We start from the raw sequence: 8,913 nt of genomic DNA, 5'->3' as shown, positions 1-8,913 counted from the left end.
CCTCCTAGGAGCTTGAGCGCACACACACACACACACACACACACACACACACACACTCATGGCATGAGTTTTAAGTCACTGGGTCCAGGACTTGAGTCATGGTCGACTATGTGGTAGTCCAGTGATGGAACCGTTATGTCACCTGCTGACACCACCCATTGTAATAATTTAAATGTCCTTTTCAATTTTAAAAAAGTATGAGATTGGGGCCAGCAGGTGGCATGATGGTTAAGGTGCTGGACTCACACATGGCCTATCATAGTTCAAGTCTTAGACCTGGTGGCTTCCTTTCTCATTTTCTCTTTCTCTCTCTCTCTCTCTCTCTCTCTCTCTCTGATGAATATGTTCTCAATAACAATTTTTTTAAATAAGAGTAATAAATAAAATTAAATTATATATTTTTTTCAAAAAAGTATGAGGCAGGGAACCAGCAGTTAGCGTAATGGCTATGTCGCTGGACTCCCACGTAGTCGACCGCAGTTTGTGTCCCGGACCCGGTGGCTTAAAAAACTCACACCGGGCGCGTGTGCGTGCGTGCCCAAGATCCCGAGAGGAGAATGGAGGAGAAGGGATTGCAGCGTGACCATCCCCCCTGGGGGGTGATTTCCCACTTTCTGTCTCTATGTCTCTCTCTGTCTGGCGAGCGCACGCGCCCTATAGTGAAAAACCTCTCCAAAAAAAAAAAAAAGTATGAGGCGCTCAAAGAAACAAGAAAATATGACCCTATATAGAAACTATAAGCAACGGAAACTTTTAATGCGAGAGCTCATATACTTGACTTATGAGACAATGACTTTAAAAATCACATATTTAAAATATATTCAAGGTAATAAAGGAAATTATGCCAAAATAATTAAAGGAATTATTTAAAATATCACCACATAGAGAATGTCAATAAATAGATCAAAATTATTAAAGGAAATTCCATTGAAATTATGATCATTAAAATTAAAAATTTAGTAAAGATACTCAACAGCAGATTTGAGCAATAAGAAAAATAATCACTGTAGATTATGATTATTCATTGGAGAAACAGAAAGAACCAAATGAAGAAAAATTACAGAGCCTTTGAGACCTGTGAGATATCAGGTAAACTAATTTATGCATAATAGTGTTCCTAGAAGGAAAGAAGAGATCAAAAGGGACAGAAAGAATACTTGAAGAAATTATAGCCAAAAACTTACTGCTTTTGAAGAAAATATTTTTATACACATTCGGAAAGGTCAACAAACTAAAAGATATCTTCACTGAAATACTATAATCACATTATGGGGAGAGTATTTTGAAAGAAAAGTATTCTGAAAACAATATTTTGAAAGCAGTAAGAGAAAAGAAATTCCTCACTTCAAAGGAATGTTTCAAATGATAATAGCTGATTTTTTATCAGAAACCATGGAGGCCAGAGTCAATGAGACAATGTATTAAAAGTGCTAGAACGAAAACAAAACAAATCCCCTGTTAGCCAATAATTCTATACCTGACAAAAGTATCCTTCAAAAGATAAAGGAAAAATTAAGTCAGTTACATAAAAACAAAAGCTGAGAGAGTTTGTTGCTACTATGTCTATTGTATTAAAGATGGTAAAGAGAATCCTCAAGTAAAATGGAAGTACAGGAACTCAAGTCCACATACAAAAAGAAAGAGCACTTATAAAAGTGACTATATAAGTAAAAATAAAAGTCAGTATTAATATATTTCTGATATAAAACTCCTCTTTTCAAATATCCAACTTTAAAAAACATTTTATAAAATAATAATTATAAATCTACATTGATATACACACACTGCATAAGGATGTAGTGTGAAAATAAAAGTATAAAAGGAAGGACAGAACTATATGGAAGCAAAGAGTATGCATCTAATGGAAACTTAGTTGATATTAATTCTTATTATAAGTTAAGATGTTATAATCTCCAAGACAACCACTAAGAAAATTAAAAATGTATAGTAAGAAAAGAGACAAGGAAATTAAAGTGGTAAAACAGAAAATATCTATTTTAAAAAAGAAGGAAGTAATGAACATAAGGAACAGGAAATGATATGACATAAAAAGCTAACAGCAAAATAGCAGAAGTAAGTTATTCTTTATAAGTAATTACATTAAATTTAAATGGATTGAACTGTTCAAATAAGAGACAGAGATTGACAGAATGGATAAAAACAAACAAACAAAATCTAACTATGTACTATATGCACTATCTACAAGAGACTCAATGTAGATTCGAAGACATACATAGATTAAAATTAAAAAGATGAAAAGATATCTCATGCAAATAGCAACCAGAAGAGAGTTATGTGTCTATACTAATATCAGACAAAATAGAAATTAAGACAAAAATTATGAGCAATAAAAAGGACATATATAATGTCAAAAAGGTCAATTAATTGAGGAGACATGGTATGTTGGTTAAGATGGCTGGATTCCACGTGGCTATGTGGGTTGAGCCCCAGACCCAGCAGCTTGAAAAACATGTCAGGCACATGTGTATGCATGCCCAAAATCCCAAGAGGCAAATGGAGGAGACGGAATTGCAATGTGACCATCCCTTTGGGAGGTATTTCTCAATCTCTCTCTCTCTTTTTCTCTCTCCCTTTCCTTGTCTCTCTCCAGCAAGTTCATGTGCCCCATAGCAATTTAAAAAATGAAAATTAATTAGTATAATAATGTATTAATAGAATTAATAGACTATGATAGAATTAGGATAAACAGAATTAAGGTAAAATATATGATTATCTCAGCCAATGCAGAAAATGCATTTGAAAAACAACACACTTTCATGATTAAAAACCTTCAGCAAACTAGAAATAAAAAAATGCCTTCTCATCTTGATAATGGGTACCTGTGGAAAAAAAAAAACAGCACTAACAGCATGCTTACTTACTGGTCAAAGATTAATTCCCCCATCATATTCAAAAGAAAAAGTCTGCCCTTGCCACCTCCTTTCAGCATCGTACTGGAAGTTCTACCCAGAGTAATTAGGCAAGAGAAATACATTTGAATTAGAGATAAAGAAGAAAAACTATATTCAAAGATAACATGATCTTATCTATGTATAATCTTAAAGAATTCACAAAAATAATTAGAGTTAATGAGTTCGGCAAAGTTGCAGGATACAAGATTAATATATAAAAATCAGTGGTAATTCTATTCAATTGCAATAACCAATCACATAATGAAATTTTAAAAAACTATTCTACTTCCAATACCATCAAAAATGAAATAAAATTGGGACCAGCAGTTAGCGTAATGGCTATGTCGCTGGACTCCCATGTAGCCAACTGTGGTTCGAGTCATGGACCCGGTGGCTTAAACTCATGCTGGGCACATGTGTGTGCGTGCCCAAGATCCTTAGAGGAGAATTGAGGAGAAGGGATTGCGGCATGGCCATCCCCCCTGGGAGGGTGATTTCTTACTTTCTACCTCTCTGTCTTTCTCTGTCCTTCTGGAGAGTGCACGCACCCTATAGCAAAAATTTCTCCAAAAAAAAAAAAAAAAGAAAGAAAGAAAGAAAATTCATAGTAATAAGTTTCTTCAAAGGATTTTTTTCTAAATCAGGAGCAGATGCCAAATCAGTGATTAGAGATTAAGCCTAGAATCAGGGTCTGGGATTGAGCATTGTTATCATTAAAAAAATCTAATGTTTTGTTTTGTTTTGTTTTGTTTTGTTTTAAAAACAAAACACCAGATACAGGAACCCTAACCTTCATAGACTCTGATATTTGTCTCCAGTGATACCAATGGATTCCTCAACTCCATAACAATGCCCAACTCAGCATGTAATATTAGATTTGAACATTTTCTAACAAACCTACAGAGTTAAATAAAAAAGCAAAACAAAACAATCAATGATATCACCACAAAATCTAATAAACATGGTACTTTTTTTTCTGCTTTCTTTTCAGACAGCTTTTAGTGACTGTATCAGATTGGCTATCATTGTGGTTATCGCAAACATTGTAAAGACCACAATGCATTATAAAGACACAGGGCATAACCATTTGGCAAAGCCATCAATTGCTCTGTAGTAAATTCTGAATATAGATATGGCCAGAGGACAAAGCAGAAAGAGTTGAGACAAATCCCAGATAAAGCATAAAAGTATACACCCCTCTCTTTTTTTCTCTCTGAAAACTTTCATCTCATAAATGAGAGTGCCCGCCCCCTATAGCAAAAATTTCCCCAAAAAAAAAAAAAAAAGAAAGAAAGAAAGAAAATTCATAGTAATAAGTTTCTTCAAAGGATTTTTTTCTAAATCAGGAGCAGATGCCAAATCAGTGATTAGAGATTAAGCCTAGAATCAGGGTCTGGGATTGAGCATTGTTATCATTAAAAAAATCTAATGTTTTGTTTTGTTTTGTTTTGTTTTGTTTTGTTTTAAAAACAAAACACCAGATACAGGAACCCTAACCTTCATAGACTCTGATATTTGTCTCCAGTGATACCAATGGATTCCTCAACTCCATAACAATGCCCAACTCAGCATGTAATATTAGATTTGAACATTTTCTAACAAACCTACAGAGTTAAATAAAAAAGCAAAACAAAACAATCAATGATATCACCACAAAATCTAATAAACATGGTACTTTTTTTTCTGCTTTCTTTTCAGACAGCTTTTAGTGACTGTATCAGATTGGCTATCATTGTGGTTATCGCAAACATTGTAAAGACCACAATGCATTATAAAGACACAGGGCATAACCATTTGGCAAAGCCATCAATTGCTCTGTAGTAAATTCTGAATATAGATATGGCCAGAGGACAAAGCAGAAAGAGTTGAGACAAATCCCAGATAAAGCATAAAAGTATACACCCCTCTCTTTTTTTCTCTCTGAAAACTTTCATCTCATAAATGAAAACAGTGTCTTATTGTCCTGAACAAAATCCTTCCTTTCTCAGAGGAAAACACCATGAAAATTAACGTCCACTAACATCAATGTTTGTTTGAAGTAAAGAGTCTATTATAACTCCATTAGAAGAGAATTGCTTGTGGCATCAAATTACTGTGGGAAACCAGTCCATGCTCCGCCCTCCCATACACACATTGCTAAGACCCCGTAGAGAATCCATTAGTGGGACCCAGAGTCACACTAGCCTATAATTTTTCTTTGCCTTAGGAAAACAGTAGACTGTAATTTTTCTTTGCCTGAGGTTTTAAAAGGGCCATTCCTGGCTGAGTCTCATGCATGTTGTCACAGTCCCAAGTCTAACTCACATTCTGGTTACCGTCTGTACACCTTTGCAAGAAAGAAGACTCTTTTATGTTTTATAGTCTAGTGAGTGAGAATTCCTTTCTTGATGAGCTCTCTTCCTTGATTTTCCATAGTAATTTTTATTTTAAGTTTATAAAACAAAGATTCTTAAGTATATTGTTTTAGTTTAATATTAGATGTATTCTGTCACCAAGATTTCTTTTTTTATTTTGTAATATTTATATCAGTGATATAGACATTCAACTATGGCAGGTTAAAACAGATTATTTGTCATCACAAGGACCATATTTGAATAAGAATGCTATAAAATTAAAATATATTACATTAAAATACCTTATCTCGATTGATCCTACTTTAAAAAACATAATTGATCTAATTATATATGCAAAAGGTTAAAATAATTGAGTAGGTCAAACATGAGCTATGTTTACACAACAAAACACAATAATTTCTTGACTTTTAGGGGTGGAAAAGGAGATGTAACTTAGGAATGGCCCCGTAGCCTAGTGGTTAAAGGAGTAGGATCCCACATGGCTGATCTTGATTCAAATTCAGTCCCAAGGTTTGATATAAACACCAGGCCTGTGTGTATGTGTGCACAAAATCCTGACAGGATGGAGAAACAGAGGAAGAAGGATAAGGATGAGACTATGCCCCACTGGGGGATGTTTCCTCTCTCTCTTGCACTCATACATAAGCACATGTACCCTCTGGCAATTAAAAAAAAATTTTAAAAAGAGAGGGTAATATAACTTAGAAAAGGGCACAATTTAAATTCAGTCATTTAAACTAACTTCCCCAAAATCCGAGCCATGTTGAAGTTCAGAAGTAGAATGACTTGGGTCATTGAGTCTCCAGTGGGTATCCTCTCAGTTAATTCTTTTAAAGCACTGGACTTAAGTAAGTAAATAAATTAATTAATAAATAAAACAGAAATGTCTTTCCAAGAAGGACGTTGTCATATTTTTGGTTACTTCAATAGTACACAATTTTGCTTTTTTAATTCTCTATTTATTCTTGTCTTCTTTGGGGAAATAGAAGTTTGGTAGAACAAAGAAGAAAACACTACAAGATGCATTATTCTGGGTGTGAGGATATTATTCCTTATGTAAATCAGATTTCACTTCTTATGGTCTTTGAACCTTGGATAGTTGACTCTTTTAATCATGTTTTTATTGTCATTGAGGATAGAAGTCCTTATTTTATAGCAGTGAGGTTAGGTCATGGTGAACTAACAAAGAAAAGGCAAAATACTATGAAATCTACTAATTACCACGTATTCAGCTGAAGAATATAATTGGTAGCCCTTGGCATAACTTACCTATCTATTCTTCTTAAATTGCATATTTCTACTCTCTAGGTTCTTTTTCTTGGTTCTCTTATTCTCAGCTTCTTTTCCTGTTCCATCTCTGATTTCCAACCACTAAACAAAGAAATGGCTTGGACTTAGGCATGGGACCATTTCTTTTCTCTAACAAATTCTTGGTGGTCTAGTCTCATTCCATGATTATGAATAACATCTTTAAATTAATCTACTTTTCTCTCTCCCAAGTATATTCTGTCTGTTCATATTCAGTTCTGGGATCTTATCATTGTTCCTTTTTTGTTTTTATGACAGAGTATGCACAGAAGGGAGAGAGAGAGAAAAAGCACTTCTTAGGGGTCCTGTCACACTGCAATCCCGTTCCTTCAGCCTTCTAACTCTTTACAATCTTGGTATTCAAGTCCCTGGCATGTTTTCAAGTTGACCCTGAGATAGGAGGTCACAATCATGTGTGGTTGACTGTACACCACAGTCCAATTCACTGAGGCCTGCACTACTCAGGCTGGGTCAAGTTCTGTTTTAGACACTAGTTCTTGAATGTCTAAAAAGGTGATTTAAAATTAACCTTTCGTAAAACTAAACTTTTGATTCTTCTCTCCTTAGTCTTGCCTTTTTCTCAATTGCTCTATATCAATAAAGAGCAATTTCTTTATTCCAGTTGTTTAAACCAAAAATTGCCTTTCTTATTTCCTCCTTTTATATCATATATCTCATCTATTAATAAATATCATTAATTCTATTTCTAAACATTTCCAGATGCAACCATGTTTTTTAAATCATTATCAGCATTAGCCACTCTTCCAAGCCACCTTTGTGTTTGGCCTAGACATTGCAGTCATCAGTGATTACCCTTCTTGTTTGCTTTTCTACTGCTTATTCTCCACAAGCAACCAGATTTCATCACTTTCCCAAGGATGATCAAACTATCATTCTTCAGCCCAGATATCATCCCATTTTACTTAGAATAAATTTCGAAGTGTTTCTTTTTGCTGTCCAGTGCCTACACGTTCTGGTCCCAGCTCATCTCTCTTATCTCCTACCACTCTGAGTATTCTCTGTCCTGCTGCATGTCCTTCTTGCTGTTCATTAAATGAGCCAAGCATATTTCTAACTCTGCAATTGCTGTCTAAGTGGAGGCACTTAGACATCCACAGTTAAATCTATGTATTTATAGATCTATCAATAAAGATCACTGCTTCACTGTATTACTTTATCTAAATTTATGTCAAATATAACCTTCCCAAACTACTCTAACTAAAACAGCACATCCCACCCATTCTTTATCCATATCCCTTTATTTTAGTCGTTTAACCTAATAGTACTTTAGAGCACTAAGGACACAGCTTTGTTTATTGTCTATCTCCTTCCCCCAGGATGCATACCTCTTGAGGGAAGAGACTTTTCATTCTCTGGAGAATCTTCAGTGACAGGGCAGTATGTAGTAGGTCTTCTAACAGCATTTAAGAGTCACGAATTGTTTTATCCCTTGTAATAAGGAATATATTCTACAAACTTCATGTTAAAAAATAATTTTAAAAGTTTGTCTGTTTTGAAGAAAGAAGTATCAGCTTCTCAAGCTGTCTTTCAATTTCCCAAAAACCTGCTTAAAATATAAATGATTATATAAGCTTTGAAAACAAGGCTGTTACTTTGGCAAAAAGACAACCAAGAAATCTCTTGCCATTTATTTGCTTGTGCTGAATTTTCTTTCTTAAAACTATTAACTCATTTGCTGTCAAATGATTGATATAGAATGCCCCTTAGTCTTAAAACATTTTCTGGCCTGGGTTTCTGGCCATCTACCCATCTTAATACTTTTTCTTGAATGCTAATGCAGTAAATCTTAAATCTTCATTAACTAGCCATTCTATTTACCAGTAATCTTAAAACATCCAACTTGGGGGCCAGCAGGTGGCATAGTAATGAAGGTGCTAGACTCCCACATGGCTGACCATGGTTCAAGTCCTGAATCTGGTGGCTTGAAACTCATACTGGGCACATGTATGTGCATGCCAAAGATCCTAGGAGGAGAATGGAGGAGAAGGGATTTCAGAATGGCCATTCCCCTGGAGGGTAATTTCTCACTTTCCCTCTCACGGTCTCAGTCTCTCTCTCTCTTTCTGGTAAGCACATGTGCCCTATGGCAAAACCTCTACCGGGAACCAGCAGTTAGCATAATGGCTATGTCGCTGGACTCCCACGTAGTCGACCGCGGTTCATGTCCCGGACCCGGTGGCTTAAAACTCATGCCGGGCATGTGTGCGTACGTGCCCAAGATCCCGAGAGGAGAATGGAGGAGAAGGGATTGCAGCGTGCCCATCCCCCCTGGGGGGTGATTTCTCGCTTTCTGTCTCTATGTCTCTCTCTGTCTGTCT

Source organism: Tupaia chinensis, unplaced genomic scaffold (genome assembly GCF_000334495.1).
Source record: "Tupaia chinensis unplaced genomic scaffold, TupChi_1.0 Scaffold000636_1, whole genome shotgun sequence".
Lineage (NCBI taxonomy): Eukaryota > Metazoa > Chordata > Mammalia > Scandentia > Tupaiidae > Tupaia > Tupaia belangeri.
The sequence above is the reverse complement of the archived record's forward strand: the minus strand, read 5'-3'. Positions refer to the sequence as shown.